Consider the following 23,002-nt stretch of genomic DNA (forward strand, 5'->3'; position numbering starts at 1 on the left):
AAAAATTCTGAAGTTAAGTCTGAAAAAATATATCCCTCGATCTCAAAAAGAGCATTAATAGTAAAACAAATCCACATAAATTAATCTCTCTTCTACACATATGAAGAAAGTATTGCAATTTTTTTGCCCATATGAAAGTTTAAAAGTAAGAAAGGAAAGAAAAAAAGATCTGAGTACATAAACTAAACAGGATGAATTTCTTCATTCTTTTCACTTCTTTGATATTTATCACCTTGGCAAATATTTCTAACTGAAATGGTTCTCTACAAGGATGATAACTAGGGTTATTTATTCTACAGAGGATTTGATAACAGTCTGTAAATACCTGAAGGGCAAATTATAAAGAGGATGGAGATGGTCTTTTCTCTGTGGCTGTAGGGGACAGGACTAGGAGCAATGGCCTCAAGCTGCAGCAGAGGAAGTTTAAATTGATGATTAGGAGGATCTTTCTGACTATGAGGGCGGTCAAGCATTGCAATAGGCTACCTAGAGAAACTGTGGAATCTCCATCCCAGGAAATTTTCAAGAGCAGGTTAGACGGACACTTGGCTAGAATGGTTTAGTCAGCAGTGATCCTGCCTTGAGCAGATGGCTGGCTAGATGACCTCATGAAGTTCCTTCTAGCCTTCTCTTCCTATGAATTTAAATGTTACTGAAGCTGACCTAACAGTGGAAAAAAATGTTCCTGTGGATATTCATATATCCATATCCTATGGATATTCATTTAAAAATAAATTTCAGTTTGAGAATGCCTCTGGTCCTTTTATATTCATATTCTGTGATGATTCCAGTTTTTGAGTTTTATGAGTGTACAAGTTTGTGAAAAACTCAAATGGTTGAATATTTTCTGAAATTATTTTTAATTTTTATATTCCTTGAAACCATATTGGCTAGGGACAGACATTACACATAAACCAGTTTAAATGATCAGAAACCTGTAACAGAACAGATGTTCGGTGCCCAAAAACCAATTTCAAAATGGCCAAAACTGGTTTGAGATAAATCTGTTTGAATGCAGTATCAGACTTAACCAGTTCAAAGCTCAAACCAGTTTATGCAATGTTCCTGGTTTAACTTAAACCAGGAAGGGGTCTGGGACCAGGTTTGCCTTCCCTGACTGCCACCACTGCCACTTGCTCCCTGTTTGGAGCAAGCAGCAGAATAAGCCCCCTACTGTCCCCTCTGTTGGACAGCAGATGGAGAGGGAAATAACTTCCCTCCCTGCCCTCTGCCAAAGACGTTGAGTCTCTTCCTGGTGGGGAGCTGCACTGTGATGTGGGAACAGCTGCTGTGGACTGTGGCAGTGGCAGCAGTGCTGGTGGGGCTCTGACCCTCTCTGGGCTCTGGTCTGCCTCAGCTCTGCCTACCCTGCAGCATGGCCCCCTGCTGAGAAGGGGCTTATGCTCCCTGACACCATGACAGGGGCTGCTTCCCCTATCAAGAGACCTTCCTTCTCACTGCTGCAGTGGTGGGGCAGGGGTGCAGCCAGACACCTGTCAGTAGGGCCCTGTAGGCAGGGAGCAGGGAGGGGTATTATTTCCCCCCTCCCTCTGGTGTCCGGTGGAGAGGGCCATAGGGGGTTTATTCCGCTGCTTGCTCCCAGCAAGGAGTGAGTGGCGGTAGCAGTGGTCAGGGTGGGCTGACCCATCTGCGGTCCCCTACGGGTAGTAGGAGTTAAGGGGGAATTACCCCCCGCCACCTACCCCCTCTGCCTCAGGGGGCCATGCCAGCCGGCATCTGGCCATGCCCAGCCCAACGCTGCACCAGCAAGGGGGGAGCACCCAGCAGACCCAGCTCAGGTCTCTACCAGTGGGACAGGGAGGTGGGAAATTAAACCCCTCTCTGACCAAACCAGCCAAGGCTACTGCCTGGGCTGGCCATGTCTCCATCACTGGAGCAGCCAGCATGGAGAAATGCAGGTCTGTGCTGGTGGGACAAGGGAGGGAGGGGAGGAATAAACTTCTTCCTTGCTCCCTTCCAGGCCAGCATCTGGCCAGACCCCCGCCCCTGCTTGTCCCTGCTCCAGCTGGAGAGCAGAGGGGTTGGGCCAGCCCTGATTAGCTGAAGCAGAGAGCCCCGCCCAGAGAGCATGCTGGGATGTTGGAAGACTCTGGTTTAACTTAAACAGCTTGAATATAAGGTACCTTACATAAGGAAGTATCTATTGAAAAACATAGACATATAGTGGTACCTGAATCAATGCTTGGTTTAAGCCTTTAGCTAAACATTCTACCAAAGCTGTCCCCAAGATATATTAGTGTAGGTAATTTAAATTCTGAGTGATAATAAAAGAAAGTACTTCAAATGCTTAGAGAGAAAAATAGGTTCACTGGAAATGCTATAAAATAAAAATATCCAATTCAATAAATTACCCAAGGAAAAGGGAGTGCAGTTATCTGGAGAACTTGGCTATCTTCCTTTGTAACACATACAGCTGTTTTTAAAACCCAGCTATCAAAACAAGCCATAAAGTTTTTTTATCAGCATTTCAAACTACTACACATCTTAAACAGAGTTCTTTAAACATATAAAACATGCATGGCTGGGGGATGAAAATAGTGCCCTGTCTGCAGCATTGATGCAGCGGTGGTTTTTATCAGCAGTGAAGAATGACCTTGTTGGAGGGATTCTCATCTTCTATTACTGTGTCACTTCAGTTAGTGTCACTGAAATACTAAACTAGTGGAATAATGACATGGCTGGTTGCTGGGGGCAGCTGCCATGCAAAGGGGCAGCAGTGACATCTGACTACCACTGGAAGCAAAATCGTGAGGCAGCAGCAGCAGCTGTTTTTTCCCCACCACCCCTATCCCAAACCAGTGCCCTGGGTGGCTGCCCAAGTAATCCCACATTAGTTACACCAGAAGGTTTTAGACAAAACTCAAAAGAACACCTTTAAAAGAATAATCTTGTCTGATTATGTGCAAGATGATGACATAGATCCTAATATGAAATTTAACACCAAGACGGAGCTTCTGTTTACCCACTTAGCAACATATATCAGGGCATCAGAGCAATTTCTAGATGAAAATTTAATCATTTTGTTGCTTAATTGTCAAAATAGCTTTCTTAATATCTAAGTCTACTTTTTTCTCTCCAGACTATCGTTGTCTCTTGTCCTATTCTCTACCCTTGTTGTTAATTACTTCTGTCACATTGTTCCCTTGGGTAGTCTTGTATTTTCGTCCCTTAAAGGTTGTATCTTTTAAAAATTCACCCACTTTTTTCTCTGCCTTTTCCAAGGCCTTGCTCCTGCACTTCGATTTCATAATCTAGCTTCTGCCACTAAGTGGCATAGTAATCATCACACATCTAACTCTAAATAGGCACAAGGGTGCATGCCAGTAGATGGGGTTGCAGAATCGGGACCTAATTTTTCAATTATGTTCATACAATGCCAAAAATATTATCACTTCTTTGTTAAAGGTGCTCTGACTCTCTTGTTCTACACAGATCATCAGAGATTACTCAGAACTTGTCATCTCAAAGTATAGCCACTATATCTACTTCCTAATGATGAAAAGCCATTGACAAGATGAAAGGCCATTGGCTCCTACCCTACTGTTGTTGTTGGGGTTGAGGGCAATGCGGTGATGGGCATGCAGCAGTATGGCCCACTGGAGAAAGGTCTGGAGGCAGGGACCATGGCCATGACAGTTGCTTGTCAAAATATATGTCTTCCTTTTACCCTCTATTAGGAAGTTGAGGACCACAGACAGCCAGACTGAATGCGCTCTTTTGTGAAGAAAGTGGGGGGAAAGATACAATGTTCTACCTCTGCTTATCCCCCGCTGTATCTTGCTCCATAAAGTGCTCTGTAGCCTCTCCCAAAAAGATCTGGTGTCTCCAGGATTTTTTTAGACATTTTTCCTACTATTAAAGCTTATATCACCCAATTATAAGCTGTGCCATGTGCCTTGGGTGAGCAGATCACAGCTTGAAAAGGAATTCTGACTTACGGATATACAAAGAACATTTCCTACAAGCAAGTTCCACAACAAATATTACAGGCCAAAAAAAAAAAGATGCAGAAGTTATTGATTGAGAGTCAGATTGCAGCCAGCCGCTATTCACTGGCAAAAGGCAGGTTAGGACGAGTGTGTAGAAAGCTATAAACAAGCTTTGTTCTCCTGCTTGACAGCCAAGCATAAGTACACGACTGAGCTCTCTGTGTATCCCCTGAGGTACAAAGTGCTTCGTTTCTACTGGGAAGGATGCAGAGGTACAGGGTGAAACATAATATATCCCCTAAAGGAATGCTGGGAACCCTTTTTATGGCCTCATATAGACTGCCACACACCAGGAACCCCGGCCCTCCTGCTGGTAATGGCACATATCACAGTACCTTCATGTAAAGCAAATACTTCTGTTTTGCCCACTGTTTTCTCTGGGCAACAGCAGCACAAACAATCCTGTCTGCAAAACTCACCGTTGTGTCCCAGATCCTTGGAACCTTAGATAGTAGTTATTAATTAATTATAATACAACATTACCAGCTTTATTAAAAGTAAGCAGTTGATCTGGGTGTTTATACAGAAACTAAAACTCCAAAATCCATGAACCAGGCAACATGCAAGCCCCGAGATGGATTCCATGATTATTCCAAATATCTAAAATAAATTGCAAAAACACTAAATAAATTATTCCAAGAATCTGGAAATTATCCTCTTCGGTAGAGATCAAAACTGCTAACTGAAGTTTTTGTTCTCCTCCTTAATAAGCCGTATCAGCTGTCCATTGAAATCAATAGATAAGGCAGCAATGACGTATTGATTCCTGTTGTGACTTTACACACCAATTATGCTTATGATAGGAAAAAGATCCCAGTGCTGATCTTCTTCAAATCTATCCTTGTAATACATTTCTTCATACATTATAAAATGATACTATATTATTTCAAATATGCATTTGGATTTTTTTTTCATCTGATCTAACCCCAAGGTATTTGCATACTTTTTCAGCCTTCTACAGTTGCCAATCCTTCCTCCACCTGCAGCACAGGAATGACATTTAGCAAGACAACATTGCCCCCGAGAAGATACCAGGGTCGCTTGCATTATGGAAATCAACAGTAGCATAGTGATACCAGTGCAAATCGCTAACATAAGTGTGTTCCACTAAGCCAAGCTTAGCTGTCACATGACAATAGGTGCTGCATACCTGTATAGATTTCCAGCATGTAGGCTGGAGTCCCGTTTCAGATGATGTTTCGGCACAGCCAAAGACACTGACAGAAGGGCAGGAATGTTTTAAAATTCACGAGTTTAGAACAGAAAGCAACTCTTTCATTTCACCAGCCTTTGCAGAGCTCCAAACAACCTCTGACTCAAGTTGTGGCTAAAGCTTCATTTCAGATCTCATAGTACACAAACTGGTGTAGGCAACGTTATTCCATTGAGTTTAGAAGCCCAGAACTCAGAGAGTGCTCTCCTGAGGTTAGGTATCCAGGTTGTAGCCATTTTGCTCTAGAGGAAAAAGCAATCAGGGCTCGTGGACAGAGGCGATATCTTTTATTAGCTCAACAAGATTTTTGCAAAAAAAATCTTTAATTCAAGCTTTCGGGCACAAACACCTTCCTGAAGTTAGGAATTCAACACATCTAGTGGTAAAAGCAATAAAAAGAGAGAAACTTACCACTCGTGTTCTAAAACATTCTAACATTCTTTTTATATAAAACAGCCTAACATCACAATATGGATAAATGGTTTCGTTGCCTGTAATTTTCTTCCTACACTCAACTTAGCTATTGATACGATGAGATTTGGAACTACTTCTCTCTCGGTGACTCAGTTTCTCTGCCTGAAGATACTTGAAATAATACACAGCGCTGAGATCTGTGTGAAAGGTGTTATATCAGCCTGTGATTGTATTACTTGACCGATTCACTTGATAAAACAATGAAAACAAACAAACCCCCAACTGTGTCTTTTAGTTTCTTCCCTTCATTAATTGTTGACGCTAATAGAGATTTATGTTCAACATTAGACTTTTAAAAACAGCTTCTTTAGCATACCACATGCAAGAAATTTACTGTAAATTGCTGTTGCCAATCCAATTAAAAAACGGCAGGAAATGGTTGTAGATTATTTGCAATTTCTGGAATATACAGACATCCATGTTCATTAATTTAGATTCTCTCCATCCCTTGCTCTCTCTCCAAATGACATCCTTGTCTATCAGCAAATGAATTTTTGATTTTTCAATAGATCAGTTGCTATTGATTAATAAAAGTTAATTGCTTATTATTAACAGCTACAGTACATTGTGTGGATATAGCACCTTTAATACTGTAAGATTCAAATGCCCTTTTGCAAGTAAGTGTGTGTCAGATTTTGATACTCCTTTAGGAATATAGAAGGGATTGATAAAATATGGTGAGCCTTTCTACACATACATTATACACCTGAGTGCAAGAAGTAACCATAATCTTTAACTTAAGTGGGGAAGATCATACATTCCTGAAACCCAATGGCCTAAAGGGCTAAATTTCAGCAACAACCTCTCTAGTCCAGAGAGCAGCCTATGATCAACAGGAGACAACAGTGGCTTAAAGTCCATCCTCTCCTGGGTAGAGGGTTCTCTTAAAGGTACTGCACAGAACCTTAATCCTGGGCTGTATTCCCAGTCTAGCACTGATTCACTGTGGGTGCATCTACATGAGACGTTTACTGCAGTTGTCTAATTAGCTCTACAGTAAGGTCTCAGCATCTACACATGCAGCTCTGTTAGGCTGCAGTAAACTAATTAACTCCGCCATAGGTTAGTACTTGTAAACACAAGTACTATACTGCAGTGGCATTATTTAGTGCTCTTCAATGCATGTATAGACACTGACCCAGCTAGCTGGAGCACAAGGGTGCTTCAGTGCAGAGGCAGCTTGCCAGCTAGCCCCACACTGGAGAAACCTTGTGTTGCAGCTAGACCCTCTACAGCACATTCAGCTGGGTTGGAGGAGCCCCAGTCTGCCACGGTAACTCCGGGCCCTCTGCCAGCCAGGGCTGCTCCATCCCAGTTCAACGTACTACAGACCCAGGCACACGTGCAAATGATGTGCCTGGGAGCAATCAACTCCAGTGTGAACTGCACCAGAGTTTATTCAGGGGTGTAGGTTGTAGCCATGTTGGCTGAAGCCAGAAGACAGGCACGGTTCTTTGGATAAATCTGATATCTTTTATTAGACCAACTCAAGTAGTCGGAAAAATTCTTCTTAGCAAGCTTTCAGTATAAATACCCTTCATCAGGCTGAGGAAGCATTATTCAGGCACTCTAATTCCATAGATGCACCCCGTGAGAACTTAATTAGGTCACTTGACTTTTCTGTGCCTCAGTCTACCTATACATACAGTGTAAAACCTATAAATGACCATGTTGTAAAATACTGGTATGGTTTTTAAACACTATGAAATTAGCAAATGAAAGTACAGTGTTGTCCCCAAAATTTGACAGTTATCCTAATTAACAGGTAAATAATTTAACTATTTGCTGTATTCTTCTTCTGCTATGTTTATAGAAGGTATTGGTTGTAGCTGTGTTGGTCTAGGGACATAGGCAGACAAGGTTCTTTGGGTAAATATAATATCTTTTAGTAGACCAACTAAGTTGCAAAGAACAATTTTTCCAACTATTTGGTTGTTGTAACACGAGATATAACACTTACCCAAAGAATCTCATCTGTCTATGTTTATAGAAGGGAATTCTAGTGAAGATGGAGTTAAATTTGTCTCAGCTAAAAACTGATAAATTAAGAGTCCTAGCTTATTATTGCTTAGTCTTGTGCTTTAATGAAATGTGTGCAGAGATCAATATTTTTCTAACAGAGAAGTCAAAAAAGTAAGGAACATAAGAGGTATTTTTAATGTGAACATTGCAGACAATGGGAGATAAAAACATTTAAGAAGCAGTAAAACTTAACAGACTAAAACTTATGTTTCATTTTATGTCATAATTAGTAGACTGCACTGCAGTGAATCAGTATCTGCTCAGTGTCTTCATATTTCCACTTTCACAGTCCAATGGTGATAGTCAATGGCTAATCTGTAAATCATAGCAGGCACATGTCACCATCTAAATGGAAAGTCCATCCAGCAGAATCTGACAGCTATATAAATAAGTTACATTTAATTATGACAAATCATCTTTGTATTTCAATTATAGAAGCCTTCCTATAAATAGAAGTCAGAAGCTTCTAAGAACAGTATCTGACTAATATGGTTGAGCACTTGACTGCAGAGACTGATGAACAAAAAATGTAGTTTACAAAAAGGTTACAACTGTGACACCAGCTGATAAACACCAAAAACACCAAGTGGAGAATGAGATTCAGGGAAAGGGGATTTTTGCATTCATTCCCTTCCTACTAGACCTGTGTGAGTAGGCAGCTATTCAATCCAGCTTTGGATCGGCCGCTTCGGATGCCAGGGATCCGATCCAGAGCTCCGGACTGAGTTCCTACTTTGATCTGGCCGAAGCAGCTCCGAAGCTTCAGAGCCACCTCAGAGATCCGGGCATAGGGTATAATGGGGAAATCAATGAAATATCTATAACTTTGTTGCTTTTTGTCTGCTTTGGATTAAATTTGCAGGAGTGGTAGCCTCTGCTGAGAGCATGAAACCTTCCAAGCTTCAAGAAGATTGGTCCAGGAGTTTGTGGGGAACTGCACCCCAAATTCTTGAAAGCAAAACTTATGTCACATGTATGTGTTACACCACAGTGGGGTGAAAACTGCAGAGATAGTGGCCCCTTGTGAGGCCACAAAGCCTGCTAAGTTTCAAGAAGATTGGTACAGGGGTTTGGGGGGAACTGCACCTCAAGCTGCGGACAAGCAAAACTTGTGACACGGGTAACAGTGTGTGTGTTAAGGCACAGCAAGGTGAAAGCTGCAGGGATGGTAGCCCCTGCCGAGACCACAAAGCCTACCAGCTGTTGAGGAGATGGATGCAGGGGGGTCCTGGGGCTCTACACCCCTAGCTGCTGACAGGCAAAACCTGTGACATGGGTGCTTGTGCAACTGACTGTCTCAGTCTTGGAGCAGTTGATTGTGTGTGTAATGATTCTTTCCCCTCCTTAGTCTGTGGTTTTGTAGGCGTTAATTGTTGCTAATTAACTGGTTACATTAGCTAGCAACTGTGTATTGAGCTGGTCCCTGAGTGAATCATGATTGATTGGTAACTGGTAACACAGTAGCTTAGCAGCCAGACCTGTGGTAATTCTGCCCCTCCTCCCACCCACCCCAAGACAGACACAGTTGCACAAGTACCCATGTCATGAGTTTTGCCAGTCAGCAGCAAGGGGGGCAGGGCCCCAGAACCCCCCTGCACCAATCTCCTCGACAGCTGGCAGGCTTCATGGCTGCAGCAGGGGCTACCATCCCTGCAGCTTTCACCCTGCTGTGCCTTAATACACAGTGTCACCCATGTCCTGAGTTTTGCTTGTCCACAGCTTGAGGTGCAGTTTGCCCCAAACCCCTGCACTTATCTCCTTAAAACTTGTCAGGCTTCATGGCCTGAGCAGGGGCCACTACCCCTGCAGTTTTCAGCCCTCTGTGCCTGAGCACACATAGGTTCATCTATGTCATGAGTTTTGCCTGTCAGCAGCTTGAGGTGCAGTTCCCCCCAAACCCCTGTACCGATCTTCTTGACATTTGGCAGACTTTGTGGCCTCACCAGGGACTACCACCTGTGCAGTTTTCACCATCCCCCCCCCCCGTTGTAACACATAGATGTGACACGTTTTCTTTCAAGAATTTGGGGTGCAGTTCCCCCCAAATCTCTGCATTGAACTTCTTGAAGCTTGGCAGGCTTCATGCTCTCAGCAGAGGGTACCACCCCTGCAAATTGAATCCAAATCAGACAAAAAATAACAAAGTTATAGATATTTAATTGATTCCCCATTATACCCTATGGCCAGATCTCCAAAGCGGCTCCAAAGCTTTTCCAAAGCACTTCGGAAAGCCTAACAAAGCCAGTGCTTCAATCCGGACGTGCTGCTTTGGATGCCGAAGCATCTGAAGCTTCTCTGGATCCGAAGCACAGTCCGAAGCCTCACACAGCCCTTCTTCCTACCATATGTAACACTGCAGACTGTAAGCCAAACTATGACTGGTCCTTGTGTGAAACCTCTCTCTCCTATCAGGCACACCATAAAAGCACTGGTCTCTGCCCTAAGGGGAGCAGAGGATCTGGTGGATTCACCTTTGAAAGGGCTGTGAACCTATACATCATTTCTGCTGAAGGAAATTCTGCGAGAGTTTCTTTGTCAGTCCCCAAAGCATGTTTCTTTCAAACTTCCTCTTGGGATTTTGCTGCCCTGCACAGCTTCATGGTCAGAGCTGAGCAGAGCAGCTCATACCTTCAGTTATCATGTTACTCTATATTCCATGAAGTGCCTTCAGATTTCCCGGCATGTTAAAGAAACTAACAGATGTGGTTGCTATTACTTTGCCAACACTACTGATAGGGCCAGCAGAGTTGTGTGAAAATATTCAAAGTTTAAAAATGAATCTGACAGCATTTGAGTGGCAAGGTTATTCCTTCTATTCAGGGTATTTCATCCTATCCAGACCACTTCTGGCTACAGAGTTTGAATGAAGGCAGGATTAACAGTCATTCAGTCTTTATCCTAAAACAGGAAACTCAAAGGAAACATGGGGTGCATCCCTATTTTATATGATAAAAGGGACACACCATTGAAGCTGGTTCCTCATTCCAATTTCCCAGCTCCTTTTCAGAAAAGAAGTAATTTCTTATTGAAAGTCTTTAAAGGAACAGAAGTTCAAAAATGGCTTGAGTATTATTCATGTATAAAGTATAAAAAATGACTAAATATTATTTGAATACAGTTTGCACAGATGGCAATTTATTGCCATACAGTCTACTAACTTTTATAGTTAGACTATATCTCTGTGAAACATAAAAAGCACTGCAGCTTACCAGCACTATTCAGTCCCATCTGTCCCAATGAGCAACAAACCAAACTTGAGAATCTAATTTTTTATAGACAAATCAGCCTCTGCTTGAATTTGCAGAGACCTGACATTGTCTGCTTTGAGGGTTGAAACTTCTGGCTCAGACCCTGGAATATGGGAACACAGAACTGAAAGAGACCTTATGGGCCATCAAGCCCAGACCCCTTCAGTCAATTCACCCAAGGATTCCCCCAGACTCACCATTACAAACACACAGAGCTACAAAGCACAAACCCAGAAATACCAGGAACAGCTTATTATTAGGGCCCTATTGGATTCACGTCCAAGAGAGCTGCATTGCATCTCCTTTAATCTTGCAGGTTCTCCCATGTGCCCCCATCCCCGCCTCGCCCCTGCTGCAGCCCCACTTGCAGCTCACTCCTGATCAGCAGGGAAGCAAAAACTGTGGTTTTAAACATGGCACCATTTTTGCCTCCCCACTGGTCAGCCACAAGCACCGGGGAGCCACTGGGACCCCTCCACAAATTTGTAAACACAAGTACTATCCTGTAGCAGCATGTATACACTGACCATACTGGCTGTTAGGCCTGTGCAAAGCGGAAAGTATTCACTTTGGATTCAGCGATTCAGAGGGACAGTGATTTGATTTGGTAATTCAAATCACTGTCCCAATTCAATTTGGCTGAATCCGAATCTAGAAATATTTGGAGCCAAATCTTATTTGGCCATAGACTCTACAGGCAGGTAGTGCCAGCAGGAGCACCTGGCCAAGCAGCCAGAGAAGCACCAGCTTGAGTTAGCATCCCCAGGAGAAGCCTTGGCTCGTCCAGATGCTCCCCCGGCTGCCCCCCCCCACCGGGGTGAGGCAGGCAGTGCTGGCAGCCCCGGGAAAAACCACAGGGGCTGGAGGGAATGACTGGGGGGCTGGGGGAATGAACAGGGGCTTCCCCCCAGCTTCCAGTTTGATCCCCCAGTTCCTAGTTTGATTCCCCCAGCTCCCCCGATCTTTCCCCCCAGCCCCCACGGCTTCTTCCAGGGCTGCCAGCTCAAGCAGTGGCTCATCCAGCTCCTCCCCTGGCTTCCCCCGCCCCATTGAGGCAAGGCAGGCAGTGCTGGCAGCCCCAGAAGAAGCCACGGGGGCTGCGGGGAATGATTTGGAAGCTAGGAGATCAAACCAGAAACTGGGAAATTGAACCAGAAGCTGGGGAGAAGCCTCTGTTCGTTCCCCCAGGCCCTGATCATTCCCCCCAGCTCCCCAATCATTCCTCCCAGCCTCCACAGCTTCTCCCAGGGTTGCTAGCACTTCATGCCTCACACTGGCGGGGGAGGGGGGGCAGCCGGGGGAGCAGCTGGACAAGCCATGGCTTCTCCCGGGGCTGCTGGCTCAAGTTGGGGCTCATCCGGCTGCTCCCACCAGCACTATCTAGTGCCTGCTTGTACAGTCTATGGCTGGATCTCCAAATCTCTCTGAATTGATTTAGAGGCTTCTGATTTGATTCAGAGAGATTAATGGGTCTCCCAATTTGATTCGGATTCAGAAATTCAGCCGCTGAATCGGGCCAGATCTCCCCCAAACTGAATTGGCTACCAAAGCTTCGCACAGCCCTACTGGCTGGGGCATGAGGGTGCTTCAGTGCAGGCATGCACTAGAGTACCCTGCCAGTTAACCCTGCACTAGAGTATCCTTGTTCCCCAGCCAGCCCTCTGCAGCACATTGAACCAGGTCAGAGCAGCCCTTTGCTGACAGGCTGACCCCCTAGACTCCCTACCAGCTAGGGCTGCTCTGACCCAGCTCAACATGCTGCAGTCCCAGCTGCATGTGCAAATGTGGCACCTGGGAGCAATAAATTCCAGCACGAACTGCGCTGGAGCTTATTCAAGTGCATTAATTTCATGTGTAGACATGCCCAGTTTGTAGCTATTTGATCTTGCTGGTTTTGTTTTTCAGCCTGAAAAGTTCTTCTCCCTTCCTACCATTCACCCCATAAATGTGTTTGTAATTGTATCCCTTCTCAATCTCTGTTTTACTAAGACAAGTAAGTCAAGGTACTTGAACATTTCCTTTCGTAAGGAAAACTATCTAAGTAGGCTAACTATCTTTAACTATCTTAGTAGGCTTTTTTAATGACCACACTAGTCTTAACTTAAACTTATTTGAACATTGGTGACCAAAACATGAAGTTTTCTAAATGTGGTTTCATCAATTCCTTGTACAATGATTCTGATACTACTTTGTCTCTATTGCATCCTCATCAACATCACATTGGTAGCTCGTGGTCATCTTACAATTGACTAATACACCTAACTTATCTCTCTTCCTCAGTTGTCTCCACTTTATGAGCTCCTATCTTATAGCAAAAGTTGTTATTGTCTATGGGGTTTGTTGGTGCGGCTGCTGGAACTGCTGCATTGGTACAGCTCTGGAACCCAGGAGATGAATGCTGCTACCTCGTGCCTCCCCCACTCTCCTACCTGCTGCCAAATTGTTACCATTAGTGAATAAAATCAGCAGGGTAAAGGGGCTGGCAAACAGCAGCAGTATTCAATCCCTCAATTCTGGGGTCATCCCAACAAGCCATTGCTCCACTGCTGGATGTGGGTCACCCAGTCCAAATGAGTTGAACTCCTCTAATCTAAATCTTCCTGTATTTGCAATGGCATTGGCATTGGCAATACTAAGAGCTGAGTGTCATCTGAAAATTTCAAAAGTACACTTCTAGTTCCAGTAATAAGATTGCTAATAAGATTGTTAAAAAGAATAGTCCCTAGGAGCAATCCCCTGAGGAACAGCAATGCTAACTGTTTTCTATCCAAATTACTCACCTTTCAACATAATGCTTTAGGATTCCCTCTGGATCACTCTCAGTATTGATCCTCACTCTCTTCACTCAGGGCAATAATTTCCCATGAGGCATGGTATTGTGAAAGCTTTGCTTAAATGTAGATAAATTAGGTCTGTTGAATGTTTGTCCAAAAGCCAGTTATCTTGAATGAGAAATATATTAAATTATTTTAGCAATACATTCCTTTGGAAGAAGCATGTTGTATTTTGCCCCATTTTCTGTTTACATCTATATCTTTAATTATTCTTTCCTTAAATGTCTGTTCTAGGACCTTACAATATTGCAATGAAGATAAGAGACTAAGGGCCCTACCTGCCCCTAATTTCATTTTATCTTGGTAACCCTACCAGCCTTACGGCCTCAGGGCCAATGGAACCTGCCAACCTAGTATTAGGCTCAGGGAACTTAAGACCCACTCAGCTAGGGTTAAGGTCAAGGATATTAGGGGCCACCACTCTAAGGCTAGAGTCAGGGTGAGTAGGGCCTGTCCAGATATGGCCCATCAAGCTTGGGTTATGGCTAGAATTAGTTTAGGTTTATAACCCTGCTGGACTAGGAGCCATATTACATTACTGTGATAAAATAAATGGTTGTTTCAATTTAGGAATTGCAGATAGCACTGGAAATCCCTCCTTACAACCTGCATATGGGATCCATTATTAAAGATTCCAATATTTCATCTTTGTTTTAGACTGAACCTTTTCTCCCCTAGTGAATTAAGTTTTGCTGCCATGATGTGCCTTTCATTACCCTTTTGCAAAGAGGGGTGGGGCATTCACAGCAGGGAGAGCAAGCGTTATTACTGCTAGCATCTATCAGTGTTGCCTCAAGCTCTAGCAAATGTTATGATCAAAGATGCTTCTACTAAATCTGCAATACCTTGCAGTCTGATTTGAAAGCAGTTGAATCCCTGTAGTTCCATTCTTTATTACAAGTGGAGCCGGAAGGCAGACTCAGCCATTCTGAATATCAGGATCAAGTGTCTTGAGTTTGGCACCAGCAAGACATCAGAAATAAAAGGAATAGATACTTCTGAAAATGTTGGTTTAAGTGTTTATGCCAGCAAGCAAAGGGGTGTTGAAGGACAATGTAGGCGATCTGCGATCCAGCAGGGTTTACATTCGTTCCATGTAGCATAACTACTTGCATGGATGAAAAGAATGCAGTATACATAGTATACTTGGACTTTTGTAAGGCTTTCTAATATAATATCACATAACATTCTTATAAATAAGCTAAAGAAATGGGGTCTAGATAGCATGACCCTTCGGTAGATACATGATTGGATCATTGACCATAAGCAAAGAGTAATTATAGATGGATCAATATCAGAATGGCAGACGGTTGCAAGGCAGGTTCCACAGGGGGTCTTGTCCCAAGTCTTGTGTTGCTTTACATGTTTATGCCAGAATAGAGAGCTTCCTGATTAAATTTATAGATGAAAAAATTGGGAAGGACTGTGAAGCTAGAAGTAATTTTTTAAATGATGATAGACTGGAGAACTGGGTTAGTAACAAGACAGGGCATGGACAACTGTGCACTTTGGCTTGAAAAGGGGAGTGCAGCACTACTCTTACCCTCTAACTGTTACATGTGCAAGAAGCTGTAGTGATAAAAGAAAGATATATCATTCCAACTTCAACCCTAGATAAAACTGGAGTGGTTTTGCTACACTTGCATTATCCCAGGTTCCTGCACAAGTGGCTTACAGCATAGCAGCAGATCCCTCTCTACTACTGAAACTGCTCCAAGTGTACGTGCATCCAAATTCAGAATGAAGTTAAATGTATGCAAATGCTACACCGAGGGTAGAAAAACCAAATGCACAAATACAAATACAAATACAAATACAAAGTAGCAGCACAGATAAATGAGACGATCTTGGGGCTCCCATGAGTCAGCAATATAACACAAACACAGTACTCCTGGTGATGAAGCCCAAAGTTACATCGGCTTTTTTGTAAGATATAGAAGGTTTCGAATTCCAGGAAAGCAAGTTTAGATTAGATTACAGGAAAATCATCTGTACTCTTAGAAGGGTAACGCAGTGGTATCAGTGCAATATAATTGGTTGCAAGAAGTCTTATACTATTTTAATATCACATAGTTGAGCACTTTGAGATCTGTTCAGTAAGCCAGGAAATATTATATAGGTTTACACGGGGGAGAAGAGGGCTGTTACCTTTTTCAGTGCTGATTTCAAACTAAATTTCTCAATATCCTCAGTGTCCTAAGGGCTTCATCTCAGCTCTGAAGTTCACATTTAAAGGAAAGTTCACATTTCCCATACATTTCATCATTGATTATTGCTGCAGATTCCCAGGGGAAAATTATTATTTCTTACTGAGTCAATTGAAATATTGGGCTTCAGGGATTCTTCTATCTAGTGGGAGAGCATGACATTTGCAACAGGTAGGAGAAGGACACAGCGACATTAATGGACAGTAACCAATGGAGCTATATCAATGAGCAATATCACAGTTCCCAAGGGGACTGGTATTTGCAAAAAGGAATATGAAGAAATTAGTACAATGAGAGGGATATTTTGTACTTTTGCTTCCATCTTGTTGCAGTCTGCTGGCAAGTTACAAGGAAATCAGGAGTCTACAAAAGGAAATGTGTTAAATGCCACTATAAAAATCTTGTTGTGGCTCTGCCATGTAAGTATCTTCTTTCTGTATTCAACATGACAATTTCCACAATTTTCCCATAAAGAGGCTGGTCTCATTAAAGCTGGTGGGAGGTTTCTGCAGGCTGCAGTGGGAACAAGCTTGGACCTGATACAAGATCAGGATTTCATGTGTTAAAAACAACTGTTGACCAATTCTTTGAAGATTTAGGTGCAAGAAAGAACGTGCATATTTTTCAAATATAAAATAGTACATAAAAGAAGTTTACGATTGGTGAGAACTGCCAAAGACATCAGAAATATACTAGATATACAATTTATAGTAGATATTCTGCTCAGAGAAATGGAAATCTATTCCAAATACTATCAGCCTTCCTTTGTCATTCCGGTGGTGTAGGAGGGAAATCACGGTAATTTTTGCTCTGTCATCATAATATTAAAAAACAGAGGAAAGGGAACACCTTCTGGTTAGATGATTCAGAAGTATTGCTTCCCATTTAAGGCTATAAATTCTGCATATCTACTGAGGTAACATTTCCCAGAAGTTGCCCTTGTTTTATCAGTTAAAGAAATATTAGCAACAACTATCATACATTATAGGTTCTGGGAAAATAGAAGTTCAGAACTTTACTGGTATTCAAGTACTAAAAAATGCTTAGGAGAGGGATTGTGTTAAAATGTCAGTCCTATTGACAGCAGAATTAGTGCAACCAAGATATTGGGGGAAACAGGAAAAAAGCATCATTATACATGGTACTGCCATGTGAGAGCAGGGTAGATTGAAATGCTGAGGAACCGTTTCCTACCTGAACTCTGGATACAGCTGTTATGAACTGAAAGAGTTGGGGGCTGGAGGGAGGAGAGAGCAAAAGAGGGAGAAAAGAAAGATAGATTTGCTCCTGGAACCAATTGCTTAGTTTTCTGAAAACTTTGTTCCTCAATTCTTTCTGAGAACACCACACTTGTGGCTGTTTAGCATAAAGACAAAAACTTATGACTGATGATGAGACATTAAAAATTTGCATATAAAACTCTGAAAAGAGATATCCATGTTCTCTTATTTTTATTTTGCTTGTGAGGTAAAGATTCTTTGATGAATACAGAATGAGTTATACCCATCTACATTTAAAACCTGCTGCTGCAAAATTAATGCAACATCAAGTTCTGAACAGTTACTATGGAAAAAATGAAAAAGAAAAGAGGTCTAGAAGAATCAATATGCACAATTGCTATCGGTGACCTAGAGCCTAGTGAGACATCCTGAGATATTGCTTATGTATTCCTGTGGCTGCAAATGAGGCAGCAATATCATTATGGAACAACTCTCCAGAAAAGACATACATTTAACTAAATTACTTCTAGTTAAACAAGAACCTTTTGAACATTTAAGGTTGTCACTCACAACTGAGAGCATAACAGTAGCATCTTTAGTAAAGATGCAACAGTTATGGTTTAATTACAGTAATAGGGACTAATTCTGACTTTTAGATAATTTTTTGCTTTAAGAAAGTGATTTTTTGTTTTAAGAAAGTTCCCTGGTCCACTTGTGTTGTGCTATTTCTACTCCAGCTAGTGTGGCAGTATGTAGCACAGCACTGCCAGTGCTAGATATATCAAAACAACATTTCAGGACCAATAAATGAATAAAAATCACAAGTTTGACTTTAAAATAATTAGAATTTTTATATATTAAAATGTTTATTATAGAATTATATATTTTCTTACTGGCTTGTTATGAACCTTTAGAGATAACATTTTCCAGTTTTTCTGAACAAACAGCAAAGCTACTTTTAACTTTTTAAAACAAAAGTGAAGGGACACAATGAAATGACTCCAGGAACTAGGCTTTAAAAAGGCAAGATCTCACAAGAGTTGACAATAATGTCACTTCTTAAAGTTTGCTCCAGTTGAATACATCCAAATACATAAAGCAACTGGAAAAGCAAAACCCAACTGGAAAAGTAGCTCATGAGTTATAGAACCCTGAAGTTACATATATATTTCCTCTTCTCATGGCTGCTCCATTCTTCTGCTCCTTTCTCCTGTATGGAAAGGAAGGATTTTTACAGCAGGAAGCCACCAAACTGAAACATTCGGCCATTTATCTATCACTTGTTTTACTGTGATTTGATTAATGATTGACCACTAAGGAGCAAAAAGCTGGAAAGCTGTACTCAAGAAGCTCCACTCCTTCACATTGGACTGGCTCAAGGTATCACTTAATGTAACATTTAGAGCATTTAAAATAATTTAAAAGCATTAAGCAAAGTGAGTTCACAGATGATGCATAGTGCAGCAAATTAGCCAAACTATATGAAAACAATGACCCTGGATGAAATACAGATAACTATGAAGTGTTTCACTATGAGCCATGTCAGGTTTCATTTATCCTCCCCACTGAACTGCGATAGGGAGATAGCCCAGAAGCACCCTTTGTGCTTTGCTTCACACCCATAACTTTCCAAGAGGACAACTCTGACTCACTCCCAAGCCTGCTGCCCTGGGGCACAGTGTCCTTCCCTTCATGTGACCCCACATGTTGAAATCTAGGCATGAAAGTACACACCACTGCCACTATTCTTTGGACCACCACCCCAGAAATTTGACTTGAGAGTGATGCAAATGCTCTTCAGCATCCACTTGCCCACCAGATGTCCATCAGTGCCACAAAACATCTGGGTCTGTGAAACAATCCAGTAATTGGAAGCAAGTAGAGATCCACTAATCTTCCCTGTAAAGGACTGAGGCATAGGCAGTTAATCCAAGTGTATCACACTAGGTCAGGTGTTTACTGGAGTAGAAGTCAAGGTCAAGTTGGGTATTAGTCCTAGTCCAGAATAGCATACCTGGTTGAGAAGATACCAGGGTCAAGGCAAGCAGTTGATCCAGGCTGGGAAGCCCAAGACAGGAGCAGGAGTGACCAGGAACAGACAGGAGGGTCCAAACCAGAGGTTCAGACCATGGAGTCACAAGCCAGAAGCTTAGAGCTTGGAGTTAGTTCATGAGTTCCAGGCAGGCCAGGAGCACAGTAAGGTGATCTAGACAACTTTCCACTGTCTGGTCAGATCTTATATAGCCACTTTGAGCAGGGCTTCTTCCTGAGGGATGACTCAGTCCAATTCCCTAATTACCCCCAACTGGGGCCTGGATTTGCCCCATCTGGGCCTCAGCTCATTGATTTCTCTATTTGGGGCTAAGAGAGCACTTAGTGGTCCCTTAGAAATATCCATTGAAATCGGACTGTTTATGAACAGATCACATGAGAGATGGTAATTTGTAGGTATAACTGGGATTAGAATTATGCATCAGGATGTGGACAGTCTGGGTTTAAGGATTAGGCATGCAAAGTACAGGTGCAGTCCAGATCAGTTTCCAAGAAGCTGGGTGTCCAGAGGGATCTGACATCAGAACGGGATTCAGAAGTCATAGCCAAAGTCAAAAGAGGCAGGGGTCAGAATCCAAAGCTGGAGGCAGGGTAAACTGAGGGTTAACTAGGGTCAGAAGCCAAAGATAAATATCAAGCCAGAATCAAGAGCAGGGAACCAGAATCAGGGAATACCAAGGGTTTTACCACGATCAAAAACCAGAGTCAGAGCCACGAGTCAAAACCAGGAAACCAGCAAGAAAACACACTGAATGTCAAGAGAAAGAACTTTTGCCTTTGCCCAGACAAGGAGACTGGGTTGGGCCTGGCTTTTAAGAGCTGGAGCAGGTAGGATCTGTTGCCTGTGGCTTCAGGGGATTGGCTGCCCTGATTGTCCCACTAAACCCAGCTGGGATCAGGGCGAGAATGTTTCCTTGTCCCTGAGGTGCCATGAGCCTGGATTTGCAAGCCACCTCCCTGCTTCCCTTCTTCAAGTTCACAAACCAAATTCTCAAACACCATACATCATTTGCAAAGCTCTTTGTTGCAAGAGCACATCACACAATGTTTGAACATTTTTAATATTTATAAAGCAACCTCTCTTACAAACAAATTGGCAGTGAACTGGCTAGAACCTTACACATGGTGGCACCTCCTCCTGCCCTACCTAATGGCATGGCTGGAAGCAATTCACCAGGGCTTCCCTCATGAAAACACCCTGATGTCTGTGGCACGCAAGAGACTCACACTCTGAGGCTTCATAGTGACTGGTGAATCTCTAGGCTTCCATAGGAAGGCATCAGAATCATGGGGCACCCATACATGAGCAGTGAGGCTGCTCCAATGTGCTGTAATTACAGCACGTTGTAATTACAGCACATTGGAGCAGACTCGATTAATCGAGTCTCCTGGAATGTGGTAATTACCGCACTCCAGCAGACTCCAGCATCTCATGTATCAGTGTCCTCGCATTTAAAAATGGCGGTGAGGGTACTTTAATGAAAGCTCATTGAACAAGCTTTAGTTAAAGCAAACTTGCCACCATTTTTAAGCATAGGGTCTCTGATACACGTGATGCTCCGGGCACTTTAGCTACAGCGGCTCTCAGAGCCACTCTAATCAAAGCGCTCCTTCCCCACCACTCCCAGAGCACATGTATAAATGCCCAGGGGGTTGGAAGTAACCTGAAGGATCATCTAGTTCAAGTACCTGAATGAATGCAGGATGTGCTATTCCTAAGCCATCATCGCTATCAAATACTTTTCCATTCTTTTCTTGGAGGTTTTACAGCTTACCTAGGCTGCTAATCAAACTCTTTTCTTCTCTTACTTCTGTACTTCCAGGAAGATGAGAATCAGGTTCCTTAAAGGGTACAGTACATCACCTGAATAGCTGATCCAGGCATGGCTTTGCCCACACCAAAGCGGTTGGCAGTTTAGAAGCAATCAAGGGTTGCCAGTTTCCAAATAGCATATGCCCTGATGTAGATAGCTTGCCTCTGGACCAATGGTGCCAACTCAGTGCAAATCTTGTGGAAGATGACTGTTCACCCTCAATTATTTCTTCCTTCTAGGGCAAGATGCTCTCAGATTCAAAGAGCACAGATTACTATTATTCAACAAAACACTTTCCAGCAACAGGGTCATGGAGTCATGTGCTGCCATGATACAGCACACGCACTGGCAAAAATCAGAGCCGTAGCCAAGCTTTTTGGTGCCTGATGCTGGTCATGTGCATAACAACCCCCCCCCCCCCGCCCCCACACACACACACACGTTCTATTACTTCCATTTGATTTAGCATCCTCCCATGCAGAGGCACCTGGCGACAGTGCACTGATGGCATCACTCTTGCTACAGTACTGGCAGAAATGCTCCAACAGAGCAGACACCATAACCAGGTAGACCAGGACTCTGACACTGGGATGGAGAGCAAAGCCAATGTGCTGCTTGATCAAAGACCAGATGGAGAAAGGAGATTGAGTTCACTTCCTTATTCTAAGTCAGGGGGAGGCCAAACATGATCTAAAGATACTTTCTACCCTAATGAGTTTATGAACCAATGCTCCAATTCTGCAAGTTAGTTTTATACCAGCTTGTAGGATCACAGCCTAAACAGATGACAGACAAGAGATGCCAAAGTTTATTGGGTAGTTAATTTTCCTTGGCATGTCAGTAATCCTTTGGGTGAATTCCTTCTGTCTGCTTTAGTAGCATGATGTATAATGCTATTTCCTTACTTAGGTTTACCATCTTCCAGTTATAATAGCCAAATGACTTCTTCAATGGACAGTTGCTGTGTTTGGCCTATTTTGACATTTGTATATTGAATTGGGAAATGCCGATCTAGGAGATTTGTATGAATAAAGGATAATGGAAGAATCAGTCAATTGTTTCTGGTTCATAATCCCCAGGAGGAGAAGGAAAAAAAGTTCATGTTGTTCAGTTCTTACTACCTTACAGCCTATGACTGAGAGCTGAAGATATGCCAGCTCATCAGTGCCACCTAAAGGTACATATTTTCCTTAGGATAACCTAATCTTTGTGTTCTTTTTTCTCTTTTTGTCTCAGACATATTTTAAATTAATTCACAGAATCTAATTCCTTGTCCTTACTTATGTGGCATTAAGCAGTGGTGCCCATGTTACCTGTGAGAGTAGAGAGACTGTAATCATTTTTAGGCCAAGAGATGTAGACAGAAAAAAGGGAGGATAGCATGAACTGTTTCAAGACTTGAAAACACTATAGACATGAACAGAAGAAAAGCCAGCCACTGCTGAGTATAAATATAGAAAGCTGTTTTCAGTAATATGAAAACATTTAACAGCCAGTATAGTAAAATCATTGTGACAATTATGTTGGGTTTTTTTAAAACATAAACTTAAGCTCTGATTTTGATGTCTCTCTTTCTCTCTCTGCTCTGACTTTGTTTTGTACTGCTTAACAGTTTGCAGCATTCTCAGCCACTGGGGGCATGTCTACACATGCATCTGCTGCAGCACCAGTTTACTTGCGAGTAAATTACTTGCGAGTAAACAGTGCTGGACAGGCATCCACACATGTGGGGAAGCAGAAGCAGATCTGCTGCAAATCTCCTCCCACTTCCTGGGGCCCTTCAATGGGCCCCTGTGGCCACCAGTTGGAGCTCTAGGCTCTAGGCTCCAGCCACAGCTGCCAGCAGCCAGCAGCCCTCTTCAAAAGCCAGCCCCACTCACTGCTCCCCTGGCAGTGATGACCAGCATG

Source organism: Alligator sinensis, unplaced genomic scaffold, assembly GCF_000455745.1.
Source record: "Alligator sinensis unplaced genomic scaffold, ASM45574v1 scaffold1052_1, whole genome shotgun sequence".
NCBI lineage: Eukaryota > Metazoa > Chordata > Crocodylia > Alligatoridae > Alligator > Alligator sinensis.